The 18291-nt window shown below is 40.7% G+C and overlaps 1 protein-coding gene and 1 long non-coding RNA gene across 7 annotated transcripts in view; one reads left to right on the top strand and one right to left on the bottom strand.

Moving 5' to 3' along the window:
• syt1a (synaptotagmin Ia) overlaps positions 1-18291 on the top strand; it is a 209533-nt gene that overhangs the window by 95536 nt on the left and 95706 nt on the right. For 5 of the 6 annotated variants that reach the window (XM_031313288.2, XM_031313289.2, XM_031313292.2 and 2 more), the window contains one exon: positions 187-239. The exons of the other annotated variant lie outside the window; for it this stretch is intronic. The gene's annotated coding sequence lies outside the window, so the exon portion shown is untranslated. The remainder of the gene's footprint in view (positions 1-186; positions 240-18291) is intronic. 6 annotated transcript variants of the gene reach the window in all.
• On the bottom strand, positions 10513-15274 carry LOC116059991. The gene is made up of 3 exons (XR_004107427.1): positions 15265-15274; positions 12384-12388; positions 10513-10685 (listed from the first exon to the last, which is right to left on the bottom strand). It is a non-coding gene; the product is annotated as an uncharacterized LOC116059991 (long non-coding RNA).

Below are 18291 nucleotides of genomic sequence, written 5' to 3'. Positions count from 1 at the left end.
TGCTCTTTGCACATTTATTCTAATATATTTTTTCGGGGATGGCAATTTACTATACCAAACAGAGATTGCAAGATGTTGATTGCTAAGGAACTTCTGTAAGTATTTTAGGGACACCTGGAGCTAGCCTAAGATAGATTACTGTTTTTCATTCGTTTGTACAAACATGGCCTTTCTTTTCATTTTCAGGAGTTGGAGGAAGCATTTAAAGAGACACTGCAGTGGGCATCGTTGAGTTAAAGGTTAGTCTCTGTTCCTTTTTACCAATCGAAACACAAAGCATCTATTTTTACTGAAATACTGTATGTCTAGAGTGGCAGGGCTCCCATTCAGTGTCAGGGTCCACATGAACAAATGCAATGATTCTTTCTTATTTATACGTTTTGTACTTTGCTCAAACAGCAACTTTCATTTCCACACATCTCAGTGCTTTAATCTATTCATTTTTAGTCTTAAAATGTTGGTTGCAAGATTCTATTATGCTATGTTTATATAATTTTTTTATTGTTTGATAATGTTTTGTCCTATTTCTTGATGTAACATGCTAGTTGGAGTTACGTGGAGATGATTACACATTATTTTAAAGCTATTTGATTGTTGTGTTATTATAATGGAATGGTGGATATTATCTTGTTCATGTTTTATATTTCATTGAGAATTTTAATGGACCATAAAATGTATTTAGCCCCTGCAGAATATCATTCTTTTCCTGTGAGCCTTCAAAACTTTTATAAACAGTCTAAATCTTGGGTGCACTTCTAAATAATAAGTAACTAAACTGACAGCTTTGTGGGTGAATTAGAATATTATGTTATGTATTCTAAGGATGCATTCTTCAGATGGTAGGCATGGGTATAGAAGATGATTTGTCAAAACCTTTCCAACAGGGTGCTTTCAGAAAAAGTTATTTGCTGAAGCTGCTTAGCTGCATATTTTGCTGGTTTTAATTAAAGCTTATTTGACTAGAACATCCTCAGCCCAAACCCAAAGTGTACTGTAAACTCGCAAAAAGGATGACGCTGTGAATATATGAATAGAAAATTAGCAAGTCTGCTTTGACCCTTGATGACAGTACTGATGGTGCATGGTGGACCAATTTATAGATTTAGATGCAGTGTATGGAAAACCAGCGAGCTCTCAGTTAAGCCGATTGCTCTCTGGCAAGCGTAGCTGTGTTGATGGATTGCTTATGAGTCCAATACATATGGATTGAATAATGTCTTTCACCTTATCTCAGAGGGGAATAGAATCACAAGCGGACTGTACACTACATCCACCTGTATTCGTACAAGCCATGTTATCAGAAGAAAGAGAAAAACAAGATGAATCATTTGTCGCCTAGGTATCTGGTGAATACTAAGTACAGAGGAAGACTTGGGGCTTTGTTGATTCATGTCAGCACATGTAGATATTAATATTTATATGAAAGTGTGTTGGAAGTCATTGGAACCAACGGACCTCTTCATTACCTACGTTAATGGCCAATTGGTTGTATTAAAAAGTGATTTGTAAGTAATCACAAACTTTCTCATCATTCAACAAATTTTTCATTATTTTGCAATTCGCACACATTCCCAAAGTCATAGAGTTATAGAATTATATCTTTGATGGTATTTGTATTCCTTTAAAGAGTGTGGAACAACTGCAGCATGCACAGTAGGGGCGCTTGATATGCATTCAGTTGACGCGTGGACCGCCCGGACCCTCGTGGACACACGGATGCGGAAAGTATAAATTCCGCTTTAAATGCCATCTGTTATTTTTGTGCTATTAAATCAAAGTGAAGTAAGATCAAAATAATATGCACTCGTATGATGTTACTTTGCTGAGCATACCTTATGCTAGTGGATGTATCTACAGTCAAAATAACAGAAATTGCAGTGCACACATGGTTTAAAATCCTCAAGAGTCTTATTTAAAGCCCCAGTGTGTAACGTTTGTAGTTGTTCATTATCAAAATCTGTATTGCCTTTCACAAACTTGTCCTTTTTCATGAATATTGACCACCACCATCAATTTCAAGTATTCCTATTAGCTTGGAATTTTACATTTGCGCTTGCATGAACTGGGGTAGACGCTCCATAATGATGCGCCATCTTGAAATACGTTAGCCGGTAAGGGACATACAGGCTATACTGCTCCGCCTTTTGCGTTTTCGACTCACAGCTGCTGCTAACGGGTATCGTCACTTCCCGGCCCCGGCAAGTTTGAAGAAGGAAACATGGAGGACCACACCTATTCAAAATCCAAATTTTAGGAACAGGAGTCTTCTTCTTCGCCCAGAAAAAGAAAATAGATATTGAAAAGAGCAAGAGACTGGAAAAAGTGAACATTGGAGCTGCTTTGGAGGCACAGACCAAATCCCAACTAGTTAATTATCCTCTGGACCGCTGCAGTCTCCTTTTCTTTCTCTCTCCTTTCCGTCAGGTGGCGCGCGTGCCCGCTCGTGGTGTCCGCGCCACTCTCCGACATGAATTCATGGATGTATTAAGAGAACGTATGAACTCCAACAATGACGCCTGATAGACGGCCTTTTGTACACCTTCGCTTTTTGAAGCGTGAAGGCTACCGTAGTTGCAATACTGCGTGGCGAGAGAGAGTTGATTGCGATATATGATCTCAACACTAGATGGGAGTAATTCTTACACAATGTAGCTTTTAAATGCAGGAATACAAAACTCTAAAATGGTACATTAAATGTTATAAGAGCTCACATTTTCCAGTGTGGCAAAGCAGAGACCATAGACTGTATAATATTAATGGACAGAGCATGTGTGACGTCACCCACTGGTTTGTGGAGTTCTGCTATAGTCGTCGAGTTAGCCTTTATGGGCGCAGCCATCCTGGTTGCGGATGTGACGATTTTAGACGAGAGGGAGGAGTGAGGGAGGAGTCCTTACACTCTATGTTACGTTACACACTTTCACTGGCAATCACATCATAGCCACGCCCTAAAACACCCCCTGCTTTATCGCCGATTTTAAAATCAACGAGACCATAATTTAAAAAATGAACATCATTCTGTATTGCAAAAGACTTAAAACTAGCGATTGAGACCCTAAACTCATTATGAAAATGTTTACTGAGGTAATAAATCAAGTGAGAAGTGGGTCACTTTCTCATAGACTTCTACAGAAACCGACCTCCTTTTGCAATCGCACGTGTTCCCCCCTGCTGGAATTCAGATAGAATTCAGGTTTAAGGCACTTCCGCATTTGCAGCACTTCGCCGAACCGGATGCTTTGTCCATTAATATTATACAGTCTATGGCACAGACTCTATTCATACTGACTTTGGCATATGGGTTTTGATATCACCTGGCTTGTTGTGATTCAAAACTTTACAATCCTCCATGCCCTGTCAAACTCCATCCTTTCACTCCACACTTATATGTTAAAGTCTGTATTCAACTGCCAGTGCTGGTTCAGGCAGGGTTCAGTGGCTATTTACTGAGGCATTGTGGGTGATTCTGTCCTTGTTAAATCCTATTTTGTTTTGCGACCGTGGAGCTCAGCCTCCTCCAGGCATGTGAAGGTGGAGGATGAAGCCGGCATGCCGACTGGGGACCCAAAGAGCAGTCCAATTTTTCATCCTTATTGCCCATGACATATCCAAAGTGGCAGAGTGCCTTCCATGTAGAGAGAGAGGAAGGGAGAGAGGGGAAAAGAAGTGAGAAGCTCAGATGGACTAGGAGGAGTGTATCTCGACTTCCTCCTTCTGTCCTACTGAACAGGGGCCCCAATTTTCGTTGCTTAAACAATGCAATTCGCCAGCGTTCACTGGGGGCGAGGTTAAACAAGGTTAAACTATGAGTGCCAGGGCTCCTGCATTCCTAGGACTTACTCCAGAAGGTCTGTTTTGTTAGTTTAGGGAGACAATGAATGCAGGGTTGAAGCTCACAAAAAGAGAATAAAGAGTGTATTAGTGGCTGACTTACTCTACAACACTGACTAAATGAGGATGTTACACTCATCCTCTGTCCCCATCTTTCACCATAGCTTTCTACAGGCTTCAGCTTTCATTGCACAGGGCTATGGCAGCAATTAATACATATTTTATTACAATCTAAAGATCACTGTGGAGATGAGTATTACAATGATGACTTTGCAGACTCAAAACTTTCTTCTTTCTTTTGTTATTTAAATAAGTTATCTTAAAAGACTCTTTGTATTAGTAGCCTGCTTAAGTTTGTTAAAACGTGTTAGTATCAATAACAGAACAGTTATAACAAGGTGAACTGTCAGAGAAAATAGCTGGAGACTTTTTGAAATTTTTTTTTTATTCTTTTACTTTGCATTGCTAGAAAAAGAAGCACAAGTAAAAACTATAAGGGCAGTTGAAGAGTGCATCTCATAACGTTAATGCAGTGTGAACAAATTTTTCCGATTATTCCAACACCACATACATGCAGCACAAACGCCTTCTCTCGCAATGTTAACAAAACTGAAATATAATTTGTGCATCCGCCCTGTGATTCAGATCCGCTCCAAAATGTAATGGATCCTTCTTTGGCCTATGCTACAACCTTCCACCAAGTTATATAAAAATTGAGCCAGTAGTTTTCCCGTAGTCCTGCAGACAGACCACAGACATGCAAACCAACAAACAAACCAACACACAACCCAACAAACAGACAAACCTCCTTGGCGGAGGTAATAACCTTGTATGTAGACATGATCCCCATTACTGATTCATTTTTGTTTGCTTTGGTAAATGCTTGAGATATGCCAGAGAATAAACAAGCTCAACCTCGTCAACACTACCCACATCAAAGCATTTGTTTTACAGGAGAAACTACCAGAAGGTTTTGCCTAAATAACTGAATATCTTAAGACACTATAATACAGTATTTGATGATGATTTTTCTTGGGGATGTCCTTGACTTGTCATATTTGTTGAAACCATCATCATTTTTAACACATATGAATAATTTGTCTGTAGGGTATGTTTGGAATTTGTAAAAATAATTTGTGCAAATTGCGTGCTGTATTTTGATGAAGACAGATTTGTGTTAATAAAAACAAAAATCATGTCGTAATTTTAGCATTATTTTAGTTTTTGGTGTGATTACGTCTTCTTTTCCCCTCTTACTTCCTTGCCCTAATTCACATCCTGTGTGGAAGTGTATAGGGGGAATCATAATTTATATTAGGTCCTTATGTAGTCCTTGAAAGGGTCAAATCACAAAATCAGTGTATTTTCTCGCAGTGATTCTGAATTGATTAAACAAGACTGAGATCTATTGTCACATGCAGGCGGTGAAGTGATGAAGGGCGGTGAAGGGCACTGTCAAGGTGACTTCTGGGGATGTTGAATGGGAGGTGGGATCCCTCGTAGGTGGATGGGATTTCAGAGAGCCTACGTGACTGATAAATGTTCATGACAGAGATCCCCTCCCTCTTTTGCTTTCATTCTCACGGTTGAGATTAAGATCTCTTGTTGTAATTATTGCTCTGTGAGGCGGCCTAATTCTGCCAAATCGATAGCATCCAAACCGTCAGGTGCCATTGAAGATATCTGGCAGCAGCTGTTCATGTCCTCTACATGTTCCAGTGGGCTGCAGTGGAAGGTAATGTCTGTTGATCATCTGGCTTCTGGCGAGCTGCCAATCCACCCGCTTCGCTTTGCTTCCCCTCCAGTAATCACAGGAGGTAGAAAAGATGATGAAAAAATGAAAATAGACAAAAAAATAAAAGGACAACCCCTTGGTGTCTGGGATTTTTAACACCTCATGTACAATAAGGGCATTAAGCATCCCCCGCAATCCCAAGAAACATATGGCTGGCTGCCTTTCCCCTCCTAACACAGCTGCTTGACAGTTAATTCTGCCTAATGTGCAATTGTACTGTACTATCTGCTGGGCAAGGCACGGATCTAACCAGACTGCTTTCATCAGCAAGCAGACAAGAGTACATATCCACCCGAATAACATTTGTCAGTAGTCAGTATTCTATTCCTGTGTAGACTAACACCCAGTTTGAATATAAGGAGTAAGAGAGAGAGAGAGATAATATCAAAAAGCTTTAGCTGAAAAATGCAGTCTGGCATGTCAAATGTGAGGATTTGCCATTTTTCTTTGCTTTATATGATAATAAAACAACACTTTATGTTAAGTCCATTTTTTTTACCATTTTATGAGCAGTATATAAACTAGGGCTGTCAAACGATTAATTTTTTCTTAATTGCAATTAATCTAAATTAATAATATTAATATAAATATAATATAATATAAATGTCTTCATATGTGAATGTATTTTTGTTGACAAAAACTGTACATTAATGAACACTTTACATGTCCTTATTGTTGTGTACAACTAAATAATAAACCCGTAACATGGACTACATGTTTGTATACTGCTTATACAAGCTACAAAGGGGGACTTAAAGTGTTATCGATAGGGCATGGGATTTTTTTACATTTCATACACTAAATATTGATTAATCAAAAAATAATGACAGTTAGCGTTAGTTACTGCTCCAATCTACTCTATTAGATCATTACACTTCATTGCGGCTTATACATGGACAATCACATTTATGGAAAAATGGTTAAAGCAGCACAATAAACTGATTGACAGCATGGCACTTTTTGAATTGCAGATTAGTTAAGGAGCTTGTTTATGAAAGCCTTATGAACCCTGACAAGACTAAATTCCCAATATTCTAGACTTAGGAATGTGATCAAGAATGTATTATAAGCAGCATCTTTTATTGAGATCTAAACATCATTGTGGAGATAATGAGTATTACACTGATGACTTTGCAGACTCAACTTTTTTCTTTTGTTATTTAAATACGTTACTTATCTAGAAATACTCTTTGTGTAACATTGTATATATGCTGTACTGTAGATGTGATCCCCATTAGTGATTAGTTTTTGTTTGCTTTGTTAAATGCTGACGATATACAAGAGAATAAACCAGCTCAACCATGTCAACACTACACACAGCAAACCAGTTATTTTACAAGAAAGAAGGTTTTTTGCCTGAGTAACTAAATTAATCCAGACACTATGATCTGTTGCTTTCACTTGCAAATGGAGTAGGATCATTACTTTGGTAGGCTGCCGTGAGGTTCTCCAAACATGGGTGTTTAGATAAGGGAGACGCTGCGATCATACTAAAGCTTGAGGGATTCAAAGGAAATTAAAAGAGAGTGAAGTCAATTACATTCCTTTTAATTGTAGAGAAATGGCAGCAAATTAATTACATGTTAATACTGTACTTCAATGAGGCTACCATCCCTGGCCAAGAATGTAGGTCTGTGTTTAAGCATGATGTGGTTTGGTTGAGTGTGTGTAGGTGAGTCCACATTTATATGTCAGTGTGCATTTGTGTTTGCACGGATGCTTGTGCAGAATGTAGGTAGGTGTGGGGTGTTGTCTTCCTGCTGGAGCTTATGGATCTATTGAACTCATAGTGATGCAGCTTAGTGTTGGATGACTGCTGCATTGCACAAGTTAAGAGATTAATGACTTTTAAAATAACAAACTCTAAGCTTTAGTGATATCAATATGCATTTAGTGCCTAACTAAAGTATTTTAGTGGATGATTTGTATTCAAGTATCATGCTGGACATTGCTTAATATCATAGTTTAGACTACATGTGCAGTGAATGTGAGTTTGCATTTCTGCGTGTGAGTTGTTGGCGTGTTTATGTCAGTTAGGAGAAGAGTGTGTGCTGTTCAATGGTGGATCGTGACTTTCCTGCCTGTGTGGGAGCTGCTGCTACTCCCACGCATATCTCCCTCTCTCTCTCTCTCTCTCTCTCTCTCTCTCTCCCTCTCTCTCTCCCTCTCTCTCTCTCTCTCTCTCTCTCTCTCTCTCTCTCATCTTTAACCTCAGCTCATTTCTCACTTAACCACAAATCCACTCTGAGTCACAACTTCCATCCATAAAAGAAATTGTAAGGTTGCCGTGTGAAAGCTTATTTTCTCTCTCATGCTTTTAACTATAAATCACACCACTTGCAATTTATTGATTTTAATAAATTGCTGTGATAGGGTTAACTTATATCCATGCTAACAACCTACTGTATGCATTCTTTCCCTAAGCATTCACACATTTTACATATGTGTGATAAGAATTGCACAAAGTACAAAATGTTTTTTATGCCTCTGCGCTGCAACCGTGGCCAAAAGCATTATGTTTATGAGTTGCCCATATGTCCGTCCGTCCCATTTTTGTTATTGCGTTATCTCAGGACCCTCTATGGGAAATTTCTTCAAATTTTGCGCAAACATCCACTTTGACTCAAGGATGAACTGATTAGATTTTCGAGGTTAAAGTCACTGTGATCTTATGACATTATTATAGCATTATGTTTATGGGTTGTCCGTCCTCCGTCCCATTCTTGTGAACGCGATATCTCAGGCTTTGAGGGAATCTCTTTAAATTTGTGACAAACGTCCACTTGGACTCAAGGTCGAACTGAATATATTTTATCTCTGTGACCTCATAATGTCCCGCAAAAACACTTTTCTGGCCATTATGCAACGCCATAACTCAGAAACAGAAGGGGAGATTGTGACCATATTTCACATTTGGTCGGATACTGAGTTGGTGGCACTAATCTTGAAACTTTGGTGGTTGTATAGATCTTCTGTGCTGCCAGGTTGAAGATGTGTGTGAAGCATCCATGGTTTGCCAAAAAATACATTTAATACCTTTTTATTAAATTGCTTTAAAGTCTTCACTACATATTTTATATTAGTCTGGACAGATATAGATACATACTGCAACTTGACTGGTTGGCAGAGGCATACAACTGCAAGGCAGTAATTGTAGTTTAATGATTCTGTATGACTTAAATCATACAGAAAAACCACACATTTATATTTAACATGATGCATAATGCATGTCATACACAGGTTTTTAATTCATATGCAAATAAATGTTTCTGGGATGAGTAGGTCACACACAAGATGATGCTTTCAGATGACAACACAAAACAGACACAAATTTAGCATTTTCTGAAATGTAATTCTCGCTGACCTTGGAGGCTTTCTGTGGCTGGGCAGTAACAGGGTTGCTAAGGTAATTTAATTACAGGACCCTCCATGGGCATCAGTAATTACTGCTCTCTAAATCCCCACTAATCCCACTTCTGAGTCCCCTACACAGACTCGGCCCGGGGCACTCTAACAGGCAGCGCTGACTTCTCCATCCCGTCCCAGACAGAAGCACTCCCAAAAACACACAAAGATGCTCCCTGGGGGCTTTATTTGTTTAAGATATATACTCTCCATACTGTATTGTGTGTGCCTCAATGTCTCTTTCAGTGCAAAGGGCTCCAGTCATCAGTCCCAATGATTTCCTCTCACATTGCTCTCCCCTCCTCATGTGTGAGTCAAAGGGACTCCCAGGTCAGAAAGGCCACTCATCTCGCCACAGGAATGTCGTAATTATCACTGCTGGGATGAATAAGATGTGACCTCTGTGAGCAGCAGTGCCTGGTGACTGGAGTTAGAAGAGAAGGAGAGGAAATAATGACGGATGAGCATGCTAACAGGACTTTCTCTTTCTTTGATAGCAATTAAGGGTGTGAATCTTCACTGGTCTCACGATTAGATTCAAATACAGTTATCCTGTCAACGATTCGAATCGATTCGATATCATGAAGCATCACGATGCGTCACCTCCTCAATATTATTATATAATATGAAGTCCCCTTTTTATTGTATCGATTATGGTCTGTCACTGCATCGATGCAGAATCGTCCAGGTCTGCATCACGATGGATCGATGCAATGATTAATTTCCCCTAGTAGCAAAGTGCTACTTACTTAACTATGGTTGTGCAAGTGTGTCCCATACTTTGTAAAGATCTATATAATTTAAATTGTGTGTACTTTACGCATCTGTTGACCATTTTCAAAAGCATACCATTGTTTTTAGATACATTTTATACCTTCCATGGATAAGCTATTCATTTCAGTACAGTGTGGATATCAAATTGGGAACGTTTAAAGCTGCACTAATCAATATTTTCATGGGATATTCAATGGAAAAAAATTGTAAGGTGTCATTAATAGTCTTACTTGCAGAGACTGCAAATCCCCTCAGCTCTATGGCGCTTTTTAGCATATTCTAACTACTTGTTAAAACCACCCTCCCGTTCTCTCCAGCTGCAGCAGGAGCTGCAAAACAGCGCTAAAAACTGACCCGAGCAGGTGTTGTATGTATGTGTGGGAGTTTGTGTACAGTATCTGCAGCGTGCATGTGAGTGACAGAAGCCGAGTGGTGGTGAAAGGAGCACCTGGGTGTATTGAAAATAGTTCACTGAATAGCTCCATATTTGAACAGCCACTTATCTAGCGATAAAGCTGTAAGTGATTTGTGGCAGCTTCCAGAGAGAGAGAGAGAGAGAGAGAGAGAATATGCTCTAATTAAGGCTATAGTACAAGTGCATGTACCCTGTGGGCCAATACATGAATGAATTAAAGGGGCAAAAAGTAAGATTTCCATAATACCACAAAAAGGCCGTAACATATCTGCGGGGATTGATATGAAGCAGGGACGTCACTAGGATTGAAAGATGGGGGGGCTTAGCCCCCAGGGTATTTGTAACTTGCATTTGCAAAATCTTTGCACTCACATCTTTTGTTACTGTATTAGAGCTACACTTATGTCAACAACCAGTCAAGAAACCAATATGTTAACAAGTAAAAAGTGACAGACATATCCTCTTCTTCCATTTCTACTCTGTTCCTTCTGTCTTATCCTTAAGATAAAACAAAACCCTGATGCTAATTTCATGACTTCGAAATGCAAATTGGTCACATGAAACAACATCCAAAATGCCCAAAAACTGACAAACAGAGGCCAGACAGCTAATAAGTTGGTAAGTTAAACAAATATGACAAATAGCAGTACAAGAAAAAGAAAAAAAATAGGCATAATAGGCATCACTGCATACTTTATCTTGTAAGCTATTGATACGGATCCTATTTAAAGTGGCTACTGTCTAAATACAATAACCTGATGGCGGAAGGAATAAAAGATTTGGAGTAATGTTTACTGTATGTAGGATTGCTTTCATTTTATTTTCACATGTGTATCTGTGGGCATGTCCTCATCTTTAGCCTAGCCTTAGGCAACATCTACATATGTATTTAATTTATCACAGCCAATGAATGAAGAAAGTTAAATTGGTTAGAATATAGCTAGCATATATAATAAATATAATGGAATAATTTAGTTTAGGCTATGCATAGTGCCTAGGCCTGCCAACAAATGCTTATTGTTACAAAACAATCCTTTGACCTATAGACCACTACTGACCTCAATGGGCTCCCTCAGAATCAACTGCTCTGCCAATCTCCTGCTTCTCTTTCTCTCTGCTGAAATATCTTCCAATACCCATCTCATCTGCTCAATGAATTGAAGGATACAACGGTACATTAGTATTAACAGGGACCCGATGACATTTAGTTTTCAGTGACAACAACATGGGGATTGATATTGTTTTAGAATATGCCTACTATAGAGATAGGCTATATTATTGGCAATGGATGAAGAGTTGTGAGTAGCTTGCTAAGTTAACCATTTCTTGTATTTCCCTCGTTCACTCTAGCTAGACTTTAGTTTTCCATAGCAAACCAAAATATCCCCTTTACTTTACCTCAAGAAAACGTAGCTAAAGGTAAGCAGGTAATTAAAAACAACTTACAATTTCACTCTGTATCACGCTAGGTGTAATCAATCTTCCTTTCACCATTAACATGTATCGGTGTGTGTGTTTGTGGGGGGGAGGGTGCATAGCGAGTTCAGACCAAAGAGTAGCGATGAGATGAGATGAATCCCCCAGTTACTTGCAACGCGCTCTGAAAGCTGCCAGTTCACACCAATGCAACAAGACGGTGCGGTGCATCATCTTGATAGCACAACGACTCTCTGTACTTCTGTCTAACTACGGCTATTTTTTTGTAGCTGGATATAGATCATTTGTTGCGTCTAAATATAAATGAGGATACATCGAATTGTTATTGTTGTTCTTATTATTATTTAGGGGGGCTTAGGAACATTTTGGGGTAGCTTCAGCCCCCCTAAAATAGGCCTAACGACGTCCCTGATATGAAGGTTGACCAGGGTCGCTCATTTTGTGAATCAAAGTGCTGCCAGTGTGCCGCATGCAGAGGGAGTGCTGACAGTATTTTTGTGGCATGTGCACCATGGCTACACTATGAAAAAGGATTGACTTAAAATAATCTATCTTCATACAGTATCAGTGAGTTCTCGTCTTTTGCCTCAGGCTGAAAACTTCCCCTTGATAACCCATGATCCAAAGGAATTATGAACTTTTTAGACTATTCTTCCCTAAATGGGTGTGTAGCACATTTGACACTCATGCAGAATCCTGGAGTTCGCATCCATTTAATTGCCTAACCTCAGCTACATTCATAAACCTTTTTGCCATAAACACAATGTTTCTTTATTCTTAACTTAGTTGTGGTATTAACTTAGATATTGTAATTGTGTATTTTTGGAATTGGACATGAAAAAAACATTGGCTTTATACATCATCTTTTTTTCAGAATCGGCCATTGTTGATGTTTTTGTCTGACTGCTAAATTAAAGGACAAATCCGGCGCAAAATGAACCTAGGGGTTAATAACACGTGCAAGTCGTTCGACTGGTAGTGACTGTTTTCCCAAGATGGCGCCCGTCTGTGTACGTGAACGGTACTGTCTTTATAAACTATCTTTTTAATAAACTGTCTGTACACTTACAAAGTTCTCAATGCTTCGGTTTACATGTAGGGACCTTCATTGTGCTACCGTGGAAGTGTGGTGCTATTTTGAGCCTTGTTAGTGGTATAGAAATAGCGATTTCTTTTTACTTTACCCTTGCCTCGACGACTAGCGTTATAAGCTAATTAGCAGTTTGCGATAAAACTGGTCACATTCGATTAAGCATGAAAACATATCCCAGAGAACGGTCGACTCGGTACACGTGTTATTAACCCCTAGGTTCATTTTGCGCCGGATTTGTCCTTTAATGTAATACAATGTCGCTCCTTACTAATCACAGCTTATTTAATACCCTTTAAAAGCAATGTCTCTGACAGTTTGGAGGTTCCAGTTTCCCAAGACGAAAACCTATATTGAGAGTAGCAGGTGCAAACTATGCTGCCAAGGACAGATGTCTCTTTAAAAATTGAATTCATGCAGCCACCTTATTTTCCATGCATGATGCAGCTGCACAATTCTATCACAAAAATGTCCCTTGTCCCTTTGCACAGAGATACAGAATACCACAAAAATGAAGATACACCCACGACTTAATTACTTCCCCTGATATTGAGCAACATAAAAGACAGGGTTTTGGAGCTACAGCCAGTTCCTACAGGATCCATCCATCCATCCATCTTCGTCTGCTTATCCGGGGTCGGGCCGTGGGGGCAGCAGCTCCAGCAGGGGACCCCAAACTTCCCTTTCCCGAGCCACATTAACCAGCTCCAACTGGGGGATCCCGATGCTTTCTCAGGCCAGGGTGGAGATATAATCCCTCCACCTAGTCCTGGGTCTTCCCTGAGGCCTCCTCCCATCTGGACGTGCCTGGAACACCTCCCTAGGGAGGCGCCCATGGGGCATCCTTACCCGATGCCCAAACCACCTCAACTGGCTCCTTTCGACGCAAAGGAGCAGCGGCTCTGCTCCGAGCGTCTCACGGATGACTGACCTTCTCACCCTATCTCTAAAGGAGACGCAAGCCACCCGGCTGAGGAAAGCCATTTTGGCCGTTTGTACCCTGGATCTCGTTCTTTCGGTCATGACCCAGCCTTCATGACCATAGGTGAGGGGAAGAGCGAAAATTGACAGGTAGATCGAGAGCTTTTCTTTCTCGCTCAGCTCTCTTTTCGTCACAACGGTGCGATAAAGTGAATGTAATACCGCCCCTGCTTCTTCAGTCGGACGGCTTCCCTGACCACCGGTGTCCACCACGGTGTTCGTGGGTTACCGCCCCTTAAGGCACCTAAGACCCTAAGACCACAGCTCCTCGCCGCTGCTTCAGCAATGGAAACTTTGAACATTGCCCACTTGGGTTCAATGTCCCCAGCCTCCACAGGAATGCACGAAAAGCGCCGCCGGAGGTGTGAGTTGAAAGTCTGTCGGACAGGGGCCTCCTCTAGACGTTCACAGTTTACCCGCACTATCCATTTGGGCTTACCAGGTCTGTCCAGAGTCTTCCCCCACCCCCTGACCCAACTCACCACCTGATGGTGATCGGTTGACAGCTACACCCCTCTCTTCACCCGAGTGTCCAAAACATGTAGCCTCAGATCAGATGATACGATTATAAAATCGATCATTGACCTTCGGCCTAGGGTGCTCTGGTACCAAGTACACTTATGAGCATGAACAGTCAGAGTTTTCACCAGGGTGAACTCCGATGTAGCGGCGCTCAGCCGGGGGCTTGTGAGTATCCCCACACCCGCCTGGCGCCTCGCACCCTGGGCAACTCCGGAGAAGAAAAGAAAGTTCTGGCTCCTTCCCCCACAGAGAGGTGACATTACACGTCCCCAGAGCCAGCCTCTGCCACTTGGGTCTGGGCCGTCGAGGCCATGTTGAATCATAGGGTTTTTCAACCATTCTTTGTCTGGCCCCTCACCTGAGACCACTTTGCCATGGGAGACCCTACCAGGAGCACCAGGCTCCAGACAACCCAGCCCTCAGGTTCATAGGGACACACAAACCTCTCCACCACAATAAGGTGATGGTTCCCGGACATCCTACAGGATGTCAATCAAAAATAGGTCAGGGTTATTTAAAAATCCTTTTAAAATCCCTAACATTACAGATTACAGCACAATAACAAAAGCACATAAGCTTTTAGGACTTACATTGATGCCCACATGTAATACAATTTGAGTGTAATACAATTTGAGTGTAATGCAATTTGTGTATGCCAAGAGCAAGTTAGTCAGTAGTTCAGTTTTTATATATGAGTTATAAAAGCTAGTTCCTATTCTCTTGGTGGTTGAGTAAAACCAGTTATTTGAAGTGTCCAAAAGTGACTGTTAAAATGCTCCTGACATTTGGGGAACAGTCCATTTTGTTCACCCATCTCCCTTTTATTTCAGCGCATTTTTCCTCTAAATGCCATTTTGCCCTTTTCATTCCTCTTGATCCCTCTTCCTCCTTTTTCCTTTCTTGTTCCATCTAGGTTCACCACTGACAGGCTCCTGGTTTGGAAGAATTGCTTCTTATTTTTTTTTAGCTTTTCTGTTCATATGTCCATTTCTGTTGAAAGTTGCTGGGGTTGACTTCAACAAAACGTTTTGACAGCATTAGATGCTGATACATCGTTTTAAAACGGCTTTTTGGTCATTGTGTTCAATTTCATCATTTCTTTCTCAATCAATGGCTAATTGATAGATTTTTGGCCATATCTTGATTTAAAGCTGTCAGTGCTGTGGTTTATTTGCATTACATTACTTGGTCATGTGTCAATCAAACAGCTTAGCCATTCCATGACATAGTTTCTTTTTTAATTTATTGATGAAGTTTGAGTTTTTGTGGGTGGCACTCTTTACTCAGCTTTTTCAAGGCACAATTTCTATCACTGCTAAAGCAAACTGTCCAGTTCTTCTTTTTATTCCAAATAAACTGTCAACCCCTCTGTCTAGCACATATTTTCTGAGATACCAAAGATTTTATACATTTATAGGACATTCTGAATACAAGCCATCACTTTCAAGGTTTTCATTTTATTGAGTAAACATTTCAGCGGAAAATAGGATGTTTTACACAGTATAAATTTTCTTCATTCAGTCTTTTTATGTAGTTGTTTCAACATACACAGATACTGTAAGTGCTGTACCTTTAGAGCTCAGTGACGTCCCAAAGGACCGTAATCTGCACCCAGAGACTCAGTTCAGTCATTAGTGATTAATAGCTGTCTACATTTTTCCTGTTTAAATAAACATTAATTTCAACAACACCTCATACAGTATATAGACTTCCTATAGTGCTTACTCTCTTTCTCAGAGAAATTGTTTGGCCAAAACTATTATCTGTCTTCTAGCCAGTTTGCGTTTGCAAGGGAGATACGCTTAGAGGTGTTGGAGGTGTGCAATTTTCAGCCGCTCGCTGTGATAGCGGATGGCCTCTGCTGTGCTGGGATGTGTTTAGCCAACTTTGTTGGGATAGACAACAGATATTCTCCATAGCAGGGTGGCCTGCACCGCTCAGCATGGTCGCGCTTCTTTCCCTGCTCATTAGAGTTGAACTATAAGACTGTTGTGCTATAAATCTGCACCGGCCACATCACTTTACCCAGCAATCGATCCCCCCGCAAGACACACACACAGTGCACAAACGCAGCCAGTGAACCAAAGCTTATGTACATAGGAGCAAGCTGTGCAGTGTCCAGGCAGGGTGTTACTCACTGTTTGCTTTTTCCCGGCTAAGTAAGTGTGTGTGTGTGTGTGTGTGTGTGTGTGTGTGTGTGTGTGTGTGTGTGTGTGTGTGTGTGTGTGTGTGTGTGTGTGTGTGTGTGTGTGTGTGTGTGTGTGCGTGCGTGTGTGTGTGTGTGTGTGTGCGCGCGCGCAACAGCACCATGTGTCTCACTGAGCTTTATCAGCCTGTAAACTTTATTTACACACTGGGTCCCTTCATAGACAGACGCATATACAGTACACACACATTTAACATCTGTTCACGCCTGAGGTCCCATATCTCGCAGAGTTACAGTTAGCTGCAAACTTCCTGTTCTCTAACAGCTCACAAATAAGTGTAGAAGAGTTAGTATTGTAGAGTAGAAAACGTCTGTGAACGATCAGATGCCTCATAATTAATCCGTAAACAAAACGAGCTTTGAAGGTAAATTTAAGGTTTTCCTGAGGAGAGGATTGATTGGATGCAAGAGAACCCGTCAAGGAAATGAGAGCATGGCTGGAAGGGCAGACAGGAAGCACAGAGAGGACAACCATATCAGCAGGGTGCTGCAGAACTCAATTCCAATTTAAACACATGAAAATGGCCAAGGACATAGATGCATATAGATGGTGCCAAGATTTAATGTTGCAGGCTTCATACGTCTCAGGTTTCATCCGGTTTCATCCCACCACCTGCCAAGAATCATATCCGACGTGTTCTTGAGTAAAACCTTGCAACTCTGCCTCCACACTTATCGTATCCATGACTAAAATGCAGCTTCACCCCATAACAAACCAGATAAATTATTTGCATCTGCCATATCACAGGGAGCACAATATACCACAGTACTGGCCGTGACACAAAAACATAACATGATAATGACCAAAGCACACATTTCTGGTACAAATTAAGTATTAAAGTGAATCCAGGCCTGTGCAAATGTTCTTATGTTTTCCTTTTTCACTTTTCGTCTGAAATGATGATTTTATCACAAACGCAAAGTTATTAATAAGTCTAAATCCAGAGGCTGAAATAGATTTCATTTAAGATATAAAGTAGTAAGTGTAAGATTCATTAACTCAACAGTGAATATGTGCACTATACCTTTATACATATAAGATAAAAGAAGACGCATACAGAGGGAAATAAAAAAGATTACCATTGTCAAGACCATCACCTGTGATTGATATTGATGATAATGCTGTACTGTAAAACAAATAACTGGACTACACCACAATAAAGACACACAGGCTCAAAATGTGATGGTACAAATAAATACATAACTTATCCTACAATCACTATTGATTAACTCTCTTTGTTAGTAAGCTTATGATTGGCCTTAATGGACAGGTTTGAGCATAATAACATCCTGCCTACAAAGACCCAGATTGGACAAGCTCTGACCAATGGCAGTAGACCAAAGTACTTCTGCATTTCATGGAAATAAAGCACCGTTAAACATCCTCACCTCCATCAAGTCAAGTGCTGTTGGCCTCGCTGTGTCCATTTGAGTGGTCAAATGAGACTCGACTGCTTGGCAGGTTTTTGCTACTGGTCTACCTTTGCATCTGCTGTCCCCTCTCTGGGAGATCCGAGTGCCACAACTGGTCAGGCTGAGAGTCGGAGGGGACACCAGGCAGCTCCTTGAGGCAGAGCATTAGCATACACTAACTCTGGGAATGCCCTTGACTAGCTGTCTGCTGAATGGGACGTGAGAAGCATCAAATACACCAGCGGACCTAATGAGAGTCAGGAATAGGTGGAGTGAGACAGAAAGATGGAGAGAATAAAGAAGAATAAGTGTGAATGTGTGGCTGGTCACGGCTTTAAAAAGGGTGTCCGAACTGTAGTTATATACAGTTTGAATGCCTCATTACTATTATTCATCAAACACACAACCTGATGTCACTAGGC

This window comes from Sander lucioperca, chromosome 20 (genome assembly GCF_008315115.2).
Source record: "Sander lucioperca isolate FBNREF2018 chromosome 20, SLUC_FBN_1.2, whole genome shotgun sequence".
Lineage (NCBI taxonomy): Eukaryota > Metazoa > Chordata > Actinopteri > Perciformes > Percidae > Sander > Sander lucioperca.
This window is presented reverse-complemented; position numbering and strand designations above follow the sequence as displayed.